Raw genomic sequence first — 23,526 nt, forward strand, 5'->3', positions numbered from 1 at the left:
GATGGCTTCTCTTACTGGCGGCTGTCTATCATCAACAGCCAAGCGCCCCTAGGCATATGACAAATGCAAATTGAGTTAGTAAATCGAGGTTAACCATGTATACAAGTGTACCATTCAAACAGTAATGCACTTTCAGATAGCTGAGACACAAAGCTTTTGTAGTACTTCTCATCTTTCTAGTAATCCTTCCAATGTGGTAGGACAGGTATGCTCTCCCGCATGACGACGCCAGCCTTTGATGCAAACTTGGCAGCTTGCATAGGTACATGAGGTCTTCTTTTCCCTTCTTCAACAGATATGGGCAATCTCCTTCCCATAGCTTTAGTCATCTTGTCCAGCTGTTTTCCCTTTGTTGGTGGTCTGGGCCTCCTTGGAGCTCGCTGTGAAGGACCTACAGAATGGAATTTGCATTGAATTAAATGTTTTATGTTGTTGCAAATCAGCAAGAGAGAAGTTATATCTGACTGTAGAAAAAAATTGCTTGCCTTCAGTCTCTTCAGTCTGTTCATCTGTATTCTGTGCAGCACCTACAAAATGTAAATTCCATGTCATTAAATGTTTTAGTTTCTTGCAAGTCAGGAAAAGAGATGTCATATTTGAGTGACCAATAAATTAGTACTTGCCTTTAGTGCCTTCAATGTCTTCTTCTGCAGGTTGCTCTTCATTCTGGACATCTGTCTCTGAACTGCTAAGCCTTTTTGATGTTCTTCTTTGGGTTTGAGAAGATTCCTCATCTGGCTATTGACCTGCCCTCACTCTCTTGCTGTTCCTAGTTCCTGGAGCCATTTTGGTGTATCTCTTCTTCTTTGAAGGAAGGGCTGTCTTTCTAGCAGGTGGAGGATACTGTCAAACACAAAAACAAGTTACTCATGTGCATTTGTAAGGTAGACCATATATTAAATATGAGGCATGACATAAAAAAGATGAGCCTGAAAGCAAATGCATATCGTAAACAACAGTTTTAAAACATTCAAATGGAATGCTATGATTTGGGAACCACAACTTTGAAGATAGAGGTAGCACCTTAATTGCCAAGGGTATTGGCTCCTCATCAGATAATTCAGTGTCATCATCAGAACTACCTCCTTGGTCATCATCGTCAAGGAGATATTCTGATGAATCTGAATCATTACTATTTGTTTTCTTGTTTCCTTTGTTTTGCCCCTTCTTTGATGCAGATGGTTGTACAGATTTTTTTAAATCAGAAGCTAGTACGTGCAGCCCCATTTCTTGCATCTTCTTAATATTGCCGGCCACATTTATATCCCGGCTTCTCTCATAGTCGGTTTGTGAAGGTTCAACTACTTGCAAGATAGATAAGAACAAGGAAATTGTGTCTATTAGACAATGAATACTAGTTTACTGTAAGACCTAAGAGCTACTTCTACCTACAATAAAGATGACAGGTGCTACCTAGTTGTGCCTGCTGTACAGGTAAGGGATACGACCTAATAGAGGTAAGAAAGATAATAGGTAAGAGGTAGCATCAGTTTGTCTAGTGATTTGAATTAAATGGTGATAAATAAAGAAAAATAGCATTCGGTGGGAGCTAAAAGAATTTATAACCCAAATCTGTCAAACATTCCAGTATATTCCACTATGACCAATCATGTCTACACTAAGCCGATACTAATAATCAATCAGTTTCACATATAACCCAAAATCAGCATGCTCAAAGTAATTAGGCAGATGTCTGAAAACTGAAATTGTGAACAGTACAGGTCGATTACATACCTTCCTCTTGTTCTGCAGTTTGCTTGCTACGTTGACCCCGGGTTGCCACCATCTAGGTCATAGAGGAGAAGCAGATCCGGTGCATTGTTGGCGAACAACCATATCCTGCAATGGTTAGGGTTAGATTGTGGCCACAGAGATCTGGATGGAACTTGATAGGTGAATGTGGCGATGAGATAGAGGGGATTGCGGCGATTGATGCTGGAGACGACACAAGTCCTCGCCGGCTGTGTGCTCCCAGGCCCGGCGGAGGCGGTTCGTGGGGTGCAGGCAAGGAGGACATATCGAGGGAGAGGTATACGTGCCGACGAGAGATAGGGGGAGGCGGTGAGGTACCAGGTCGTCATGGTCAAGGAAGCCGGTCTTCGACGGCGGTTGTTGCCCGGCGGTGGCGGCTAGGGTTGGAGAAATGGGGGCGGGCGGGGGGGGACGAGAGAAATGGAGGAGGTGCCGAGGAATAGGGGGAGGCGGTGAGTTACCAGGTCGTCGTGGTCGAGAAAGCCGGTCGTCAACGGCGATTGTTGCCCGGCGGTGGCGGCTAGGGTTGGAGAAATGGGGGCGGGGGAGGGGGGAACGAGAGAAGTGGAGGAGGTGGCGACCTGGTGACGAGGGAAAAAAGGCGATAAATGGCGCCACTTTTGGGGGGCGCGAAATATTTTCGGCCTGACGCCTCTTTTGGTGCTTTTTTTTGCCAGATTTTAGATTTTTGGAAATATTTTGTGCAAGTTTTTAGATTTTTATAGGTAGGGTATGGTTTTATATCATTTATTCATTGTTTAATCAATTAAAAATTATAGTAATACGTTAACTGGCTCTGAAAATTGAACAAATGCGCACGACATCATGATGCACCTATATGATCATCCCAAAAAAGTTTCGGATGGTTTCGACAATGTCGTCCTACACATCCCCCAATCGGCTACACATGTCTCACCTAGTGCTAAGGGTAAGTGTGAGAGATGCAAGTCATTTGTGAGGTTGTGCATCACAAATCTCTTACATTCAGTTGAAATGTTTTTGTCAAGATTACTTACATAAATGAAGTGTTCATGCAAGTTTTTAGATTTTTATAGGTACAGTATGGTTTTATATCATTTATTCATTGTTTAATCAATTAAAAATTACAATAATACGTTATCTGGCTCTGAAAATTGAACAAATGCGCACGACATCATGATACACCTACATGATCATCCCAAAAAAGTTTCAAATGGTTTCGACAATGTCGTCCTACACATCCTCCAATCGGCTATACATGTCTCACCTAGTGCTAAGGGCAAGTGTGAGAGATGCAAGTCATTTGTGAGGTTGTGCATCACAAATCTCTTAGATTCAGTTGAAATTTTTTTGTCAAGATTACTTACATAAATGAAGTGTCCATGCAAGTTTTTAGATTTTTATAGGTAGGGTATGGTTTTATATCATTTATTCATTGTTTAATCAATTAAAAATTACAGTAATACGTTAACTGGCTCTGAAAATTTAACAAATGCGCACGACATCATGATACACCTACATGATCATCCCAAAAAAGTTTCGAATGGTTTCGACAATGTCGTCCTACACATCCCGCAATCGGCTACATATGTCTCATTTAGTGCTAAGGGCAAGTGTGAGAGATGCAAGTCATATGTGAGGTTATGCATCACAAATCTCTTACATTCAGTTCAATTTTTTTTGTCAAGATTACTTACATAAATGAAGTGTCCATGCAAGTTTTTAGATTTTTATAGGTAGGGTATGGTTTTATATCATTTATTCATTGTTTAATCAATTAAAAATTACAGTAATACATTAACTGGCTCTGAAAATTGAACAAATGCGCACGACATCATGATACACCTACATGATCATCCCAAAAAATTTACACTATACATAATTTAGATAAAACCAAACTAAAATTTAGAGAAAAAAAAGAGGGAATGGAAAAAAATTGGCTCCGGTGGGGTTCGAACCCAGAGCGTGAGTTCAAAGTGGCCTGCCTTTCCATTGCACTACTGAAGTGTTTTCGATACACTAAGAGTCCATATTTATTTAAACTAAATGTCTTGCGTGGATGACTATAATAGCCTGACCCACACCATTCGGCCGACAGCCCGTCCATTTGTCTCTTCAACTTCCTCCGCCGCCACTCCTTGTCCCCTCCCCGCATCGTTCTCTTGCAGAACAGTGGCCTCCATAGCACCCTGAACACGGCTCGCGCGACTGCAGGCTTGGCGCCGGCGAGGGCGGCGCCCCTGCCCGCCTTCGATGCGCTGCGAGTGAACTTGCCTTTCTTGTCTTGCTTTTGGCGGCGCACGCGTTCGGAGTGCCAGTTCGGCTGTGCCACTGTATGTTAATTTACTTTTTATATTTCAGAAGTGCCAGTTCTGCAAGAACAGCAAGGCTATGGAGGCCAGGTTGAAGGAGCTCGAAAAGAAGGCCAACAAACACTCTGGTCAGGGTGCTGTGTTGACAGATATTCAGGAAAGGGTGGATGCTCTTGAGGGGATGCTCCAGGACACAGTGGAAGCTTTGGAGAAGACCCAGGAGCTTGTCGAGAAGAATGGAGTTAAGCTCTTCATAGCCCAAGTAGAAATCAAGGAGAAGGACAAACTCATAGCACATCTCAGGAAGGAGCTGCAGGCAGTCAAGAAGAAGCATCTAGGCCCTCAAGGTATGTTTCGGTGATTAATGATAACCATTATTGTGACTAATGAGTTTGTGCAGCTTAATGAAATCTTATCACTCATTGGATCATATGTTAAAGAGGCCCCGCAATTTCATTATTCAAAAAGGCGATCTCGGTATCCAACTCAAGTATATAACAAGACTAAGGATCTTTCTAGTCCTAAGTGTCGCAAGGTTGAGAAGGACACTTAGGTTAGTATAGGTTTTATAGTTTTGTAGAGGTCGCACTATTAAGAGGGGTTAAGGCCAAGTAACTTGAGCATGGACATGATCAATCAAAAATGGATGCACACAATGGTCACTCAGGTTATTGGAAGCTCAAACAAGTGTTACTCAACTCATATCTCAAGAAAGTTTGGATTTCACTCGAGACTCAAATCAAAACAGACAAAATCAGGAAAAAGTCTTATCACCGGTTTAACCGACGCCTTCAAGTTTCTATACGTCGGTTAAACGCTGTCACTGAAGTATGGACACTGAGTACACCAGTTAAACCGACGACATTTGAAATTAACGTCGGTGCAGTTGTCCAAAATGTTGGTTTTTCAGGGGTTTTCAGGCTTACACTCACCGGTTAAACCGATGATGGATTTGAGTTAGCGTCGGTGCAGTTGTCCAGAGAGTTGGTTTTTCAGTTGATCAGTGGACAACTACACTCACCAGTTAAACTGATGATACGTCGGTTAAATTGCCCGAGCTGTAACGGCTAGTTTTTCAAATGGGCAGTTTACATTCATCGGTTAAACCGATGATGACTTTTGGAGGGCCGTCGGATTAACCGGTGTTGCGTACTTTTCTGGCAGCTTTTCTCCAACGGCTCTATCCACGTGAGCTGCCTATATATACCCCTCCAATGGGTCATTTTGAAGGCTCTTGACACCAGGCAACACTCATACACTCATTCTATTGTTAAGAGCCACCTTGAGCTTCACATTCCACTCATTTGATCATTCAATCATCCAAGAAGCAAGGCTAAGGACTTGAGTAGGGAGAAGCTTGTGTGCATCCATTCTTGGTGATCGGTTCTTGCTCAAGTGAAGGCCCTAGATTGTTACTCTTGGTGATTGGCATCACCTAGGCGATCATGGTGATTGAGGTGCTTCTTGCGGAGCTTGCCAAGTTGATTGTGGGAGCCCGAAGAAGATTGTACGTGGCTTGAGATCCACCATGCTGGGATGGTGAACGGAGACTCTTAGTGAGCACCCTCGTCTTGGTGACTTGGGAGGTGACAAGACTCTTAGTGAGTGTCACAACGTGTATTAGGGGTGTGTGCCAACACATCGACACCACAGGAAAAAATCCGGTCGTCTCTTGTCCACTCTTTACATTCAAGCACTTACTTTCATGCAATTTATTCATGTGCTTGACCCTAGAGATCATAACTTAGCTCTACCTTGCTTAGCTTTATATCTTGTTGTATCCTTTATAGTTTGTGTAGGTTGCTTAGTTAGCCGGTTGGTGAATTGAGCCTTACTAGTATTGCATAGGTTAAGGTTGCTTTATTTTGTTTTAGAAATTTAAAAAAGGCCCAATTCACCCCCCCTCTTGGTCCATCGATCCTTACAGAGGCCTATCTATAGATTTATGTATATAGGTCTTCTATATGTAACTAAGAATATGAAGTACTAGACTATGATGTGGTGGCGCATGGAACACCTAGTAATGCCGCCTTCAGGTCTTTTGGATGGATGGAACCCAGGAATGTTAGTACTTTGGTTTGGCATGGGTTGTGAACCCAGGACCTTCAAAAGCTCATCGTAAGTAATATATTCCTGTTTTATATAATCTATTTGTCTGGCAACTACTTTGGTAATTCTGTGATGGTCTTCTGTGTGACAAAGTGCAACTACAATTATTTTATACAATCTGTTTGTCTGGGCAGTATTACTGAAATCAAATTACACTACACTGCACACACCAAATTTGGAAAATATCAAACATGTAATTGAACTCAATTTAAGCAAACTCCAACCACAATTGTTGAGTCACTTAGGTGCTGCAGACTGTCCATACAATTGTGACGTTCACCATTTCTAATCTATGAAGAAAAATTTCATCATTACAATGCCCATCAAATCTATGACGATATAGTTTTTAATTCAGTGACGTTCCTTTCATTTTCGTCATCAATCTTTGCGACAAAACTTTGTCAGATCTACATCATGATGAAAATGAAAATTTCGTCACGGATTAGAACATGTTTTGTGACGAAACTTAGCCACGTCATGAGAAAATCGTCATAGATGAGCATATTTCTAGTATGTCAAAACTTTGGTCTGCAACACATTTCTTTTCCCACCGATATCTACCATGTTGGCAGAGAACAGATGCTGATCAATCTTCATCGATTTTTTGGGGACTTCAAACTTGAGCCTCCCTTGCTCTATAGCCGATTGTATCTGTTGACGAAATATTTTGCACTCATTTGTATCATGAGATGTTTCATTGTGCCACTTCCAGTATTTCATATTCTTCAGCTCTTCAGCTGATGGGATCTTATGATAAGGTTTCAATTTGATCTGTCCTTTTGACAGTAACAAATCAAAGATCTTATCAGCTTTTGTAATATCGAATCCATATTTTTCAGGTTCCTTTTTTCCAAATGGACACGAGACTGGCTTTTTCCTGTTCTAAACCCACTCTACCAATGCAACTGTTTCTTCTTCATCATCGGAGTCAGAACACTCAGCATAATTGACCTTTTTCTGAAAATTATTTCTCTTCTGCTCATAAGGCCTATTCTCCCCAGTCATCCGATGTGCCATCTGACTGACGCTATCAAACTCCTGTGAAGCATACTTTTCCTTGATATGTGGCAGCAGCCCTTGAAAAGCAACTTCAGCTAGTTGTTGATCAGACAATACCAAGCTATAGCATCTGTTCTTCACATCTCTGAACCTCTATATGAACGTAGCCATGGATTCATCATTCCTTTGCCTCAGGCTGGTCAAATCTATCAGCTTCATCTCACATACACCAGAGTAGAAGAACTGATGAAACTGCTTCTCCAGATTGGCCCAATATAAAATGGAATTGGACGACAATGTAGTAAACCATGTGAAAGCCGATCCAGACATAGACATAGAGAACAACCGCACCCTCAATGCATCCTGATTTGCTGCTTCTCCACACTGCATTATGAATCTGTTAACATGCTCAACTGTGGAGACATCCCCTTGCCCTGAAATCTTGGTGAAATAAGGTATCTTGTACTTGTGCGGAAACGGGATCTGATCATAAGCAGCTGGGTATGGAGTCTTGTACATCAGAGATTGCTGCTTTGGCTTCAACCCAAACTGATCTCTCATCACCTCAGCTATCTTAGCAGTCAAATCACCCTGTTGATTAGCATTCTGACCTTGCTAGGGTGACGTAGGGACTATCAGCTGTGCAGCCGATGCCGCTTGAGTGTAACACCCTAGGATTAATCTCTGGTGCTAATAACATGTTGCGTCGCTAATCAGGGTTAATCAAGGTTATTAGTGCTAATCAAGTTGTACAGTGTATTACATTCAACCGAGTTCGAGCACGTTTTTCTCCTTAATCCAAGCTCCGAATCAACTTTCGCCTAATACCAAAGTTGTAGATCATCTTGTCCTCTACAACTTCTATTTTGGCCAAATTTCAGGTTTCAATATGAAATTTGGAGTTTTGGGCGGTCAAACATTGGTCAAATCAATTCAAACGAGTTTAACTCGGTTACTGTGCTCTCTAGTGACGCTGTACGTGCGCCCATGCCGTCGACCGGCAACAGCGCCAGTGACGCCACGCGTCGGCCGTCGGCGAACCTCGCCCGCCGCGCTCGAGTGCCCGTCCTTATCCCCACGGAGCATTGTCCGTTTTCCCCCTCCCCTTCTTCTTCCTCGCGCGCGGGTCGAGCTGAGCTACCACCGGTGCCGATTCCGGCCACCCCTCGCCACCGTGCCTCGATCCCCCGTGCCCCAAGCCGCGCAACCAAGCCCTCCACCTCCTCTGCCCCATCCCGTGCCCGTTCGAGCCAATCCCGGGCTGAATCGGCCCTTGCACCACCGGCCGCCATTGCCGCTCCGCGCCGGAGCTCTGCCCCTTCGTCGATCCCCTACCTCCGGTCCAACTCCGCTCGATTCAAGGGTGCGGTGATCTTCACTCTCCTCTACCTCCCCGTCCCTTTCCACGTTCAAAACCGGCGCCACCGCCGCTGGGCCGCCGCCGTGCGTGCCGCCGCGGGGCCGCCCTGCGCGGGGCCGTGGGCCACCGCCGAGCGCCCCGGGGCCGGCGGGCCTCCCTGGCCGTGGGCCAGCACCGCCGTGCCGCCGGCCGGCCCCCGCCGGCGGGGAACACCGCCGCCACGGTGCTGCCCGTGGCCATGGCCACGGCCAGGGCGTGGAGCACGGGAGCTGGGGGCTGGGCTCCCACTGACATGTGGGGCCAGTCGTCAGCCCCCTTATTTAGGTTTTATTTTTCCAATTTCATTTATTTATTTCGGCTGATATTTTCATAAATGCATAACAAATCATAGAAAAATGTGAAAAATGCAAACTAAATTTTGTTGGGTTGCTTAGATCAAGATCTTCAGAGGAAAAATATTCATGCATGTGAAATGTCAATTTTGCCCCTGCTGAAATTATGGTTTTCATTTAAGCTAGTATATTTTGTATCGGTTGTTCTGTTTGTCTAAAAATCTTGAAAAATTTGTGGTAACCTACTCTTTGCATGTGTATTGCACTGAAAAAATTTCAGGTACATATCCTATGTGCATATTTGTGGATCTATTGTTGTTCAGTTTATTTTGCTAGGGCTAAAATAAATGTTTTCGGTCATCAAGAAATGTTGGAAAATTTATGTGGCATGCTTTATCAAAATCATGTTGTGTTGATAAATTCCTGTTGCTAGATCATATCTGCAAGTTAAGAGTTTGCAAGTGTTTAGCTCCTAGCCGCGGTTTCACTTTGTCTGTTATGAAGTAAATTCTTTTCTACAATGTACCTTTTCAACAGTGGCTTGTGTCCAGCTTAGCCCATGTGTTCTTGCATTAGGATCAAAATAGGTTACACTTGAGAAATATTTGGTTCTATTTGCTTGTTCGTAATTAAATCTCTAATAAATCGTTGCCAAGTCGTTTCTTTCTTTTAATTGCCATATTGCATTCTAAGTGCCTTGCATCATTTCATTGCACCGTTTTAACTTTTGCATGGCATCTTTTTATATGTGTAGACGCCGCGAACGAAGCAATTTCGAGCTGGTTGCTAAGCCGGTCCCAAAGTCGCAAGCAGGAGAGCAGTTGGAGGACGCATTCGAAAACGCTCTAGAAGAAGTTGCTAACCCCGCTGACTTGCAAGGCAAGCCCCGGAGCATAACCCCTACTTTAAAACTTATGCAATGTGTTATTTAAGTACTTGTGCATTAAGTTCTAGGAGTTACTTGGAACCTTAAATGCATTATCTTTAGGATACCCCGATCTTTTACTAGCATGAAAGGGCGATAGTACTGCCATGCTTAAGTAGGATACGGTAGAAGACGGGTGATTTCCTGTCACCCGCGAGATATAGGTTTGATACTTCAGTAAGAAGGTAAGAAATAATACTATGAGAATGGAAATGGAAACCGGGCGGAGGGAAAGTTGGACATGACTATGGAATAAAGGAAAGTTGAGTTTCTGCCTGTGTCGATTGAGGACCGTTCCGTTGTTGGCCTTTTGACCGAGGATTGAATAGAACTAACCACATGCCGGAAGTAGGAGGCAGTCGAAACCGGTAAGCTAATTACCTAAATTGCGTTGGAATCTGATTCTCGACTTGCGGTGCTGGGTAGGGATGACGGATGAGGTAGTCGTCCACGAGTTCACCGGGTGTTTGTCGTGTGGGGCTCCTCATCCGGGTGCTGGTGGGCTTGATTCAGGCTTCAGGGTAATCGTGGGAACGATTGCTCGGTGTGACCCGGCGGGGTCGCAGTTGGCGTGTAAGTTAGGTCCACCTTGCAAGGTTAAATCGGATCAATTCGCCGTGACTCGCGGATATGAGAGCCTTGGTCATTGCGTCACATCGTAGTAAGGATTGAAAGGACAGAAAGAGGAAAGATGGATTTATGTTGATGTTCTAGAAAAGATAATATGATTAACCATGTATGCTCTAGAGAACTAGGCAAACCTAGTTTCTAGCTATCAACACAATTGGAGCTAAAACATTGAAAGTAAGGATCCAATTAGTAGCTTTTCAGCAAAATAACTCCAGAGCCAAAGAGCTGTGCATGTCTAGATAATGGGCTAAGTATACCAAGTCTTGCTGAGTATTAGAGTACTCAGGTTTTAGTTGTAACCCTTCTGAGCAGGATGTGTTCCGGAAGACTTCGAGGAAGTGTGCGCGTCTTGGATTGGTCAACCTCTTCCTCCGGGTTGGACTGTCGAGTGGGTCCTGTCTTCTCCGTGATGTATGGGCAGGTGGGCCTCATATCAGTGGGCAAGATGTGAAGCTCGTCTTTTGTCATCGACGTTATCTACCGTATTGTATTTTTAAAGCTTGTTTCATACTTGTTGTACTTTCCGCTGCATTCAAACTCTGAGATTTGAAATGTAAAACCTGGCTTGTAAACTCTAGTTGTAAATTAATTTGGAGACTTGTGTTACAGCAGGCAGTCTGGGTGTACTGATTGAGTTCAGTAAATGTGGATTAAGCTTAAATGGTTGATTGGTGCACTTGATCGGTATTATTTGGACTGTTCTGTGACAGCTGGAATCAGAGCTAATTGCACTGGGGGGTGATTACTTGAGTGCTTAATTGCAAAACTTTTGGGTTTTTCGAAAAGTTGACGCTAGATGCGCTAAGGAATAGGATAGATAGTTCGTATGCCCTAATTATGTGTTATAAGTTAGGAGGCATCTAAGTATCTATTTCATTCCAGCACTTCCAGCATTTACTTCTCGTTAAACCTTACTTTTGAGCACAACTCTTATTCCGTAACGACGCACCTATGCTGAGGTAAGCAAGGTGAGTATTTTGATAGTCTCTAGAATAGCCCACGTGTTTCATACGTGCGTGGGTCCCGTATGATGAGCATATGAGGAGGTGATAAGGCTCAATTCAAAGGAGCCTATCGCTTTCTACCGCCTGATATGGAGTGCGGATTTCCCACCATGTGATTGTAATCACGGCCATCTCGTAAGGCAATGTTACGAGATGAAGACTCGTTATGCAGTTGGTCATAACCGTGTACCTTGGGGCATGTGTACCCATGGGTGTCCCGTAAGGCGATTTGTATAGGAAGTGAATACGTTGCTTCGGTAACATATGCAGCGCTACCCATTCAGCGTCGAACGTTTGGGTGCCGTCTCTATAGTGGACGGTAAGGTATGGGTGAATATGTGGGAAACTGAATATGCATTACCCGTGTGGCGTAGGACACATGGGGGCCGTTCGTGTGTGCTGGCACGAAGGGTCCAGAAATGGATATTTATATCTCTTGTTGTCCTGGTTTGTCTGCAGGAACACTAACTACGTTAAGCGCGTTATGAATCCTTGACCGTAGGAACAACTAATATATATATATATATATATATATATATATATATATATATATATATATATATATATATATATATATATATATATATATATATATATATAGTGCCACTAGCCGTTTTCGTATACCATATTTGGTACTTGCTTGGGTGAGAAACGATAGAACGTGCATGCATCTTGCATATTCGAGTTGGTTGATCGCCTTGTTGTTTACGGTTGCGCTTCCTCAAAAATTACTTTGATCGCTTCGTAGTTAATAGTTGTGCAACCTTAGGACTACAACTTTGTGGCTAGCCGAGTTACCAACCTGTTGTTCGAATCCGAATAGATGCGGTTTCAACTTAAGAAGGCCACTTTATTCTCTTGGTGAACCATATCGTGAGGGGAATAGTTCATGCTGTGTGTTCATAATTGTTATGCACATTCTTTATTTGCATGGATTAATCCTAATAGCGAAATGGCTAACCAAGGGATGCTGCTTTTACAGATGGGCGATAATAATGCTGATAACCATGGAATCGGGGGTCAAGGAGTACAGCCACCGCCACCTCCCTCCTTGGCTCAGGCTATTGCAGCTCTTATCGCTGACCGCAATGAGCAGACCGAATTGATGAGGCAACTAGTGCAAAGCAATGCTGGCAGAGGCCCACAGGCACCACCAGCAGAAACTGACTACGTCGGTTTTCTGGCCACCCAACCACCTTTGTTCCACAAGGCAGATGATCCCCTTGAGACAGATGCTTGGATTCACACCATTGAGGACAAGTTCAGCATCCTCAACTACACCGAAGTGAATAAGGTTGCCTTTGCAGCGCAACAGCTGAGAGGCCCAGCAAAGATATGGTGGGTTAATCACAAGGCTCTACTCCCAGCTGGTACGCAGCTCACTTGGAATGAGTTCGTGGCGGCATTCAAGGCTCATCATATTCCTACCAGTCTGATGAGAAGGAAGATGGCAGAGTTCCTAGCCTTGAAGCAAGGGAACAATACGGTTCTGCAGTATGCCCAAACCTTTAATCAGTTGTCCCAGTATGGTGGTTTTCATGTGGACAGTGATGAAAAGAGGCAGGATTGCTTCAGGAGGGGACTTAACACTAAACTGCAGGACAAAGTAGCTCTAACTACTTGTGCCAACTTTATCGAGCTAGTTAATAAGGCCATTACTCAAGAAGATGCCACATTAGCTCACAAGGCGGAAAAAAGAGAAAGGCACCTACTGAATCCTCCAACAATGCACCCCAGAAGTACAAGCTGGTTCAGACAGGGACTCAGCAAGCTTCAAACTGCCCTCGGCAGCAGGGTCGTTGGGTCGCTAGACCGCCACCGCAGCAATCGTGGGTACCACGTCTCCCAGCGCCACCGCAAGGACAGAGGCCTCCAATGCAGCAAGTGACACGCACTAATAACTATCCATGTTTCAACTGTGGACTTCCTGGGCATTTGGCTCGTGATTGTCGCCTTCCACGCAAGCAGTTTAACTACAAGCCTCTTGCCCCAGTTCCAACTGCCAGTACACAGGATCACTAGAAGAAAGCTGCACCTATCAAAACTGGTCGTGTGAACTACACTACACTAGAGGATGTTGCCGAGGGTACTCAAGTGACGACGGGTATGTTTTCCGTTAACCAGCGCCCTGTTGTTGTGTTATTTGATTCTAGAGCATCTCATACATTTATTAGTGAAGCATGTATAGCACGGCTCAACTTACAAGTAACACGCATGAAAACACCCTATATTATTCATGTACCGGGTGCACAGTTACAAGTCAGTCAATGTGTTCCGGGTGTATCTCTTGGCTTAGGTGGAAAAGTTTTTCGGACCACTCCCATTGTTCTTCCAAACCAAGGAATAGATATTATTCTTGGAATGAATTGGATGGAAGAACATGGTGTGACCCTTGATACTTCATCTCGCATCGTACGAATTAATTCTTCCACAAATGGTCCTTTGGATATTCATCTTTCTAAGCATGATATACCCATCAATTCAATCTATCATCTCAAAGGGAAAAGCTTAGAAGAAATTCCTGTAGTTTGTGAGAATCCTGATGTGTTTCCGAAGGAATTACCATGTATGCCTCTAGACCGGGATGTTGAGTTCATGATTGAACTACAGCCGGGTACAACACCTATATCCAGAAGACCATATAAAATGACTCCTAGCGAGTTGGCAGAATTGAAAATCCAGTTACAAGAACTACAAAACAAAGGTTTCATCCGACCAAGTACTTCACCGTGGGGTTGTCCAGCTTTGTTCATGAAAAAGAAAGATCATGGGTTATGATTATGTGCGAATTGAAAATCCAGTTACAAGAACTACAAAACAAAGGTTTCATCCGATCAAGTACTTCACCTTGGGGTTGTCCAGCTTTGTTCGTGAAAAAGAAAGATCATGGGCTACGATTATGTGTGGACTATCGACCCTTAAATGCGGTCACAATTAAAAATAAGTATCCTCTCCCTTGCATTGATCTTCTCTTTGATCAATTAGCTGGTGCCAAGGTGTTCTCGAAGATAGATCTTCGATCGGGTTATCATAAAATTAAAAATCAGACCATCTGATATACCAAAAACAGCATTCTCCACTTGTTATTGTCTTTTTGAGTATCTGGTTATGTCCTTTGGATTGACCAATGCTCCTGCTTACTTCATGTACCTTATGAATTCGGTATTCATGCCAGAGTTGGATAAATTTGTTGTGGTATTCATTGATAATATCTTAATCTATTCCAAGAATGAGGAAGAACATGCTCAACACATTCATATTGTACTTCAGCGTCTTAGAGATCACCAACTATATGCCAAATTCAGCAAGTGTGACTTTTGGCTAAAAGAAGTTCCATTTCTAGGCCATGTCATATCTGCTGAGGGTATTTCCGTTGATCCTAGTAAAGAACAAGCTGTACTAGATTGGAAAGCCCCAACCTCTATGGCTGAAATTCGGAGTTTCCTGGGTTTAGTGGGGTATTATCGTCGGTTCATTCTGGAATTCTCCAGAAAAGCTAAACCTATGACTGAACTTCTTAAGAAGAGTGTCAAGTTCTATTGGAGTAACCAGTGTGAGAAAGCCTTCCAGAAAATGAAAACACTCCTCACGTCGGCATCAATCTTAGCCCAACCTGATACGGCAAAACCATTTGATATCTACTGTGATGCCTCAGGCACAAGACTTGGTTGTGTTCTGATGCAGGAAAATCGGGTGATTGCTTATGCTTCTCGATCACTCAAGCGTCATGAAGAGAATTATCCTACACATAACCTTGAATTAGCAGTTGTAGTCCATGCTCTGAAGATCTGACGACATTATCTTCTGGGCACGAAGTGTAACATTTATACAGATCACAAGAGCCTCAAATATCTTTTCACTCAAGCTGATCTGAACATGCGTCAAAGACGATGGCTCGAGTTGATTAAGGATTATGAGCTTGAAGTACACTACCATCCAGGGAAAGCAAATGTGGTTGCTGATGCATTAAGTCGCAAGGCTCACTGTCATTGCCTCTCTGCTATACCCTTAAGTGAGTCTCTTTGCTTTAAAATGGAAAAATTGAACTTGAGCATTGTACCACGTGGCACATTGGCCCATCTAGAACTCACTCCTACTCTTCGTGACTTAATCATTGAAGCACAAAAGAAAGATAAAGGAGTAAAAGAAATTCAGAGAAGATTATCAGAAGGAGATCCGCAAGTAAGTTGCTTCCACCAAGATAATCAGAATGTGTTATGGTTTAAGAACCGATTAGTGGTGCCTAAGGATTTTGAGCTCCGAAAGCAAATTCTTGATGAAGCTCATAACTCCCGACTATCCATCCATCCTGGTAGTAACAAAATGTACCAAGACCTGAAACAACGATTATGGTGGACTAGGATGAAAAGAGAAATTGCTACATATGTGTCCGAATGTGATATCTGCCGGAGGGTCAAGGTTATTCATCTACGGCCTACCGGGACTCTTCAACCTTTGAGTATTCCTGAATGGAAATGGGAAGATATTAGTATGGATTTCATAGTCGGATTGCCTCAGACTCAGAAGGGCTATGACTCTATATGGGTTGTGGTCGATAGACTGACCAAGTCAGCACATTTTATTCCGGTTGGCACTCGTTATACCACGAAGAGATATGCTGAGTTATACATTGAGCGCATCCTACGCTTGCATGGTATACCTAAGACCATCATCTCAGACCATGGAAGCCAATTCACTGCTCGCTTTTGGGAACAATTGCATACTTGTTTAGGAACTCGATTGATCCGCAGCTCAGCCTATCACCCTCAAACAGATGGCCAAACAGAGAGAATTAATCAGATTTTAGAAGATATGCTCCGTGCATGTGTCTTAGCCTATCCACAGAATTGGGACCAATGTTTGCCATTAGCTGAATTCTCTTATAATAATAGCTATCAAGAAAGCATTAAAATGGCACCGTTTGAGGCACTATATGGTCGTCGATATCGAACACCTCTAAATTGGTCAAAGGCGGGGGAAAGAACTATTTTTGAACCCAATATGGTTCAAGAAGCTAAAGAGCAAGTCCGTCTTATTCAAGAAAATTTGAAAATTGCGCAGTCTCGGTAGAAGAGCTATGCTGACAGAAGGAGTAATCCACTCATCTTTGAAGTCGGTGACCATGTCTACTTAAAAGTATCACCTTGGAAAGGCGTGCAAAGATTTGGAGTAAAAGGAAAGTTAGCTCCCAGATACATTGGTCCATACCCAATCGTGGAGAGATGTGGCCCTGTAGCTTACCGGTTGAATCTTCCAGCAAAATTTTCGGCAATTCATAACATCTTCCATATGTCACAACTGAAGAAATGTCTGAGAGTTACAACTGAAGCTATCGACAATGACACCATTCAGTTAGAATCTAATCTCACTTACCCTGAACATCCTATCAAGGTGATCGATCGCAAGGATCGAGTTACTCATCGCAGTACCACAAAATTTTATAAGGTTCAATGGTGTAATCATTCTGAAGCTGAAGCCACTTGGGAGCAAGGGGAATTTCTTAAAGCCAAATATCCTGATTTCCTAAGCACTCATCAAGGTACTTCGCGCTGGAACCTTCTCATCTTATACTTTCCGTTATGCGTGAATCTTGGGACGAGATTCCTTTAAGGGGGAAGGCTGTAACACCCTAGGATTAATCTCTGGTGCTAATAACATGTTGAGTCGCTAATCAGGGTTAATCAAGGTTATTAGTGCTAATCAAGTTGTACAGTGTATTACATTGAACCGAGTTCGAGCATGTTTTTCTCCTTAATCCAAGCCCCGAATCAACTTTCGCCCAATACCAAAGTTGTAGATCATCTTGTCATCTACAACTTCTATTTTGGCCAAATTTCAGGTTTCAATATGAAATTTGGAGTTTTGGGTGGTCAAACTTTGGTCAAAATCAATTCAAACGAGTTCAACTCGGTTACTGTGCTCTCCAGTGACGCCGTACGTGCGCCCATGCCGTCGACCGGCAACAGCGCCGGCTATGCCACGCGTCGGCCGTCGGCAAACCTTGCCCGCCGCGCTCGCGCGCCCGTCCTTTTCCCCTCCCCTTCTCCTTCCTCGCGCGCGGGTCGAGCTGAGCTCGAGCAGAGCTGGCGCCGGTGCCGATTCCGGCCACCCCTCGCTGCCGTGCCTCGATTCCCCGCGCCCCAAGCAGCGCAACCTCGCCCTCCACCTCCTCTGCCCCATCCCGTGCCCGTTCGAGCCCCTGCGCCACTGGCCGCCATTGCCGCTCCGTGCTGGAGCTCCGCCCCTCCGTCGATCCCCTACCTCTGGTCCACCTCCGCTCGATTCGAGGGTGCAGTGAGCTTGCTCGCACTCTCCTCTACCTCCCCGTTCAAAACCAGCGCCACCGCCGTCGGGCCACCGCCGGACCGCCATGGGCGCTGTGCGCCGCCGCGCGTGGGGCCGCGGGCCACCACCCACGCCCCGGGGCCGGCGGGCCTCCCTGGCCGCGGGCCCGCGCCGCCGGCTGGCCCCAGCCGGCGGGGAACACCACCGCCGCGGTGCCGCCCATGGCCATGGCCACAGCCAGGGCGTGGAGCAGGGGAGCTGGGGACTAGGCTCCCACTGACATGTGGGGCCCAGTCGTCAGTCCTCTTATTTAGGTTTTGTTTTTCCAATTTCATTTATTTATTTCGGCTGATATTTTCATAAATGCATAACAAATCACAGAAAAATGCGAAAAATGCAAAATAATTTTGTTGGGTTTCTTAGATCAAGATCTTCAGAGCAAAAATATTCATGCATGTGAAATGTCAAATTTACCCCTGCTAAAATTATGGTTTGCGTTTAAGCTAGTTTATTTTGTATCGGTTGTTCTGTTTGTCTACAAATCCTAAAATTTTTGTGGTAACCTACTCTTTGCATGTGTATTGCACTGAAAAATTTTCAGGTACATAACCTATGTGCATATTTGTGGATCTATTATTGTTTAGTTTATTTTGCTAGGGCTAAAATAAATGTTTTCGGTCATCAATAGAAGTTGGAAAATTTATGTGGCATGCTTTATCAAAATCATGTTGTGTTGATAAATTCCTGCTACTAGATCATATCTGCAAGTTAAGAGTTTGCAAGTATTTAGCTCCTAGCCGCGGTTTCACTTTATCTGTTATGAAGTAAATTCTTTTCTGCAATGTACCTTTTCAACAGTGGCTTGGGTCCAGCTTAGCCCATGTCTTCTTGCATTAGGATCAAAATAGGTTACACTTGAGAAATATTTGGTTCTATTTGCTTGTTAGTAATTAAATCTCTAATAAATCGTTGCCAAGTCGTTTCTTTCTTTTAATTGCCATATTGCATTCTGAGTGCCTTGCATCATTTCATTGCACCGTTTTAACTTTTGCATGGCATCTTTTTATACGTGTAGACGCCGCGAACGAAGCAATTTATGAGCTGGTTGCTGAGCCGGTCCCGGAGCCGCAAGCAGGAGAGCAGCAGGAGGGCGCATTCGAAAACGCTCCAGAAGAAGTTGCTAACCCCGCTGACTTGCAAGGCAAGCCCCGGAGCATAACCCCTACTTTAAAACTTATGCAATGTGCTATTTAAGTACTTGTGCATTAAGTTCTAGGATTTACTTGGAACCTTAAATGCATTATCTTTAGGATACCCCGATCTTTTACTAGCATGATGGGGCAATAGTACTGCCATGCTTAAGTAGGATACGGTAGAAGACGGGTGATTTCATGTCACCCGCGAGATTTAGGTTTGATACTTCAGTAAGATGGTAAGAAATAAAACTATGAGAATGGAAATGGAGACCAGGCGGAGGGAAAGTTGGACATGACTATGGAATAAAGGAAAGTTGAGTTTCTGCCTGTGTCGATTGAGGACCGTTCCGTTGTTGGCCTTTTGACCGAGGATTGAACAGTACTAACCACATGCCGGAAGTAGGAGGTAGTCGAAACCGTTAAGCTAATTACCTAAATTGCATTGGAATCTGATTCTCGACCTGCGGTGCTGGGTAGGGATGACGGATGAGGTAGTCGTCCACGAGTTCACTAGGTGTTCGTCGTGTGGTGCTCCTCATCCAGGTGCTGGCAGGCTTGATTCAGGCTTCAGGGTAGTCGTGGGAATGGTTGCTCGGTGTGACCGGCGGGGTCGCACTTGGCGTGTGAGTTAGGTCCACCTTGCAAGGTTAAATCGGATCGATTCGCCGTGACTCGCAGATATGAGAGCCTTGGTCAATGCGTCGCATCGTAGTAAGGATTGAAAGGACGGAAAGAGGAAAGATGGATTTATGTTGATGTTCTAGAAAAGATAATATGATTAACCATGTATGCTCTAGAGAACTAGGCAAACCTAGTTTCTAGCTATCAACACAATTGGAGCTAAAACATTGAAAGTAAGGATCCAGTATTAGTAGCTTTTCAGCAAAATAACTCCAGAGCAAAAAAGCTGTGCATGTCTAGATAATGGGCTAAGTATACCCATAGATGGGTAAGTCTTGCTGAGTATTAGAGTACTCAGGGTTTTGGTTGTAACTCTTCTAAGCAGGATGTGTTCTGGAAGACTTCGAGGAAGTGTGCGCGTCTTGGATTGGTCAACCTCTTCCTCTGAGTTGGACTATCGAGTGGGTCCCGTCTTCTCCGTGAAGTACGGGCAGGTGGGCCTCACATCAGTGGGCAAGATGTGAAGCTCGTCTTTTGTCATCGACGTTATCTACCGCATTGTATTTTTGAAGCTTGTTTCAAACTTGTTGTACTTTCCGCTAAATTCAAACTCTGAGATTGGAAATGTAAAACCTGGCTTGTAAACTCTAGTTGTGAATTAATTTGGAGACTTGTGTTTAACTCTTGTTGTAATGTAAGTTTGAACACTTTTATTGCTTGTAATCACCTGTGCTCGTCTTTTGGCGAGGGTTCCCGTGTAATCGATCCTGGTTACAGCAGGCAGTCTGGGTGTACTGATTGAGTGCAGTAATTGTGGATTAAGCTTAAATGGTTGATTGGTGCACTTGATTGGTATTATTTGGACTGTTCTGTGACATTGAGGCAACGTAGAGGCTGTTGGTTGTGTTGCCGATGCTGGTTGCGGTGAAACTGGGCTTATCGGCTGATTAGCCAATGTCATCTGCGGTGTGTGCTGAGCGACCTGGGCAGATGCCGGCTGGTAAAGCACCATCTCATTGGTAGCAGCTGGCTGTGACATGGCTTGATGGGTTGGCTGTTGTAACCATGGATAAACATACGGCACATTAACATGCCGAATGCCCACAGTCACTGAATCATGGAACACCTAATTTACTCCTCCTCGATGTGGCACCTTTGATATAAGAAACTCTGTAGGAGAAATTGGCATGAGAGATGTACTGTACTGCTGCTGAGAGATCGGCAATGGAGCTGATGCATTAACTTGACCCATAGGTGTGGGCGTTATCATGTTCTGCCCTGTCTGCTGTGAAACTGACGTGTTCTGGGTCATCGGCTGTGAAGCCGACACACTCTATTGCTGATCCATCTGCTGAGAAGTTACTGTGTTGTTTTTGCCCCGATGAAGATGGAACAAATGCTTCTGGAGGCATGCCAAATCCAGTGACAGGATCCCATCCCAAAGGAAATCCTGATGCAGATCCTCCAGGCACTGTGGTGGTTATTGGTGGAGAACTGGTGAACACCGTATCAGTCTGTGGTGGCAATGTTGCACCGTTCGGCTGTGGAAGTGAAGCCGATGGTGGAGTCAGTGTAGCTGATCCAACAGGAGTAAAGTTGAACTGACTCGGCTTATGATAGACCGATCCCATGTAACCTTGACCCGTTGATCCACTTATTGTTCCGATAACAGCATTATGCACAGTACGAGTCATAACCGGTCCATGGTTGATGAATGCTTGACCTACAGCTTGATGTACCATGTCCAGCATCCTGTTGTCACGTTGTACATCGGTCAATGGTTGTACGTTAGGCAGATCAAACTTCTTCACCACTTCACCAGATCTGGTTGCAGAGAAAGCTTTGAGGCACTCCTGTTCGTACAACTCCATGGCCTTCCTCAGCTCTTCTTTGTGTTCATCTTTAAGCTTCTCTTTATCAACTGGGATGTAGTTGTCATTGCTGACTTCGGTTTTATCGTTACCCGCATCCATGTCGAGGTTTCTTCTAGTCCCACCAGGCGTGCCAAAAGATATGTTGACGTAAAATTCAACACACTAAGCCCAGGAGCACTGTTCGCCAAGCCCGAACTTAGAACCAAGCGTGCCAGTCAATTTGACCTGTAAATTGACAAAGAATCGGCAAGCATTAGATTCAAGAGCGTATCGGCTATAATTCTAAAATTCTCTCTTTCAGGCGTATCGGCAATGTCCTGCCGATCCAGAAAACGACAACAACAGATTAATCGGTTAAATGCAGTGTCCAAAGCGAGTATCGGCAAAGACTACCGACGCAGAATAACACAGATCGGCAATGCAAGCCGATGTGCATGTGCAGCTGAGAAGTCACGAATGTATGACTTAAACAAAGCTACGTAGATATGACACGTAAAACAGATCTAATCAGCTTTATAATAAATTGATTGATAAAATTAGATAAGCTAGCCGATTGAATATGCTTCACGCTGGATAAATCTGGTAACAGCAAAAACTATAGGAAAAACTATAAATCTAGCCGATAACAGATGAATTGTGAATCAATCTAAATGAGACCACAGCGATGCACCCGAAGTCAAAGCTTAGACAAACTCGATAACTTTTGAATAGATCTGAATGAAGCCACAGCGATGCGCCCGGAAGCTAAAGCTCAGATGTACTCTATAAATGAAAGCTCACCAGCAAATCAAGTCGCTCGAATGTGAGACGTCCTTGATCAACTTGAAAGAACTCGCCGAAAAGAAAAATAGCGAAGTCGCCAACAAGAAAGTAAATTGCAGGGAAATTGTAAAGGTTTGTTGTATTGGATGTGTATCAATCTTTTCCAGGACCCGTACATCAACTATTTATAGCCCTAAGCTAACCGAGTCCTAGCCGATTACGGCACATGCAAAACTTGGCACAAAAGTAAACTATTCCTTAAAATACAATAAAACTACTAAACCGAATCGGGACTCTTGTCGGATCTCCGAGCAAGTCGAGAGCAACTTTCTTTGACCAAGTCTTCATCGGCAACATCCTCCATCGACAATCCTTGTATTGGACGCGCCGTCTCCACCCGAATCGGCAATTCTTTCTTCTTCAAGAAGCTTCTTGACACGTGCCAAAAAATGGTGTCAACAAAGGCGTTCACTGCTATTCACCTTTATTTAATGTAGATGCATAGTAGTATTTTTTCATGACTCTAATTGAGTTAAGGGTGTTATTTACACACCGAGGGGCTGTCTAGATTCAGGGCTAAACTTTAGTCCCTGTGACATCAATCTTACTATTTTGAAGTATTAAATAAAGTCTAATTATAAAACTAATTGCAGAACCCTAGGCTAAACTATGAGATGAATCTACGGAGGTATATTAATCCAAAATTAGAGGATGGTTACTGTAGCATCATTGTAGCAAATCACGAATTAAGTAGACTCATTAGACTCGTCTCGCGAATGAAGCTATAGACAATGGCGGAGCTTGAACACAAATCAAGAGGAGGCTTAGTAGCTAGTACTGATATGTTGTTTAATGTGCTTATTTTTTCATTTCTAAAGGCATGTTTGTTTCCTAGGCAGATTATTATATTATCTAGCTTATAAGTGCTAGATTATGTACTCCAGATTATTATCTCAAATAAGCATGCCTGGGCAGCTTCGATCACCACCACCATCACTCCCACGGGTGCGAGTGCTTGTGCCCTCACTCCTCTTGCGGCGCGCCTGCGCGTTCTCATTTTCCACACATCTATTCTGACCTGACACAAGCTCGGTTTGGTTTTGCTGCGGTTTCAGGGACGGTGGTGGCAATGCAGCGGGAGGGATCGTGGGTCGGGGAGGACGGTCGCGTGTGGCACTCCCACGACGGCCTCGCGCCGCACTCCCACGAGCCCATCTACTCCCCGGCGACTTCACCAAGAGCGCGCCACCGCTCGCCTCGCGCGCCTTCACCGACCACGCCTTCACTGTCGGAATTGGTGGCACCGTCATCACGGGGTAAGCTCAATTGTTTCCTACTACTTTCCTTTACTCTTTCCAACTGCTGGTAGCCTGGATCACATAGTTC

This window comes from Panicum virgatum, chromosome 7K (genome assembly GCF_016808335.1).
Source record: "Panicum virgatum strain AP13 chromosome 7K, P.virgatum_v5, whole genome shotgun sequence".
NCBI lineage: Eukaryota > Viridiplantae > Streptophyta > Magnoliopsida > Poales > Poaceae > Panicum > Panicum virgatum.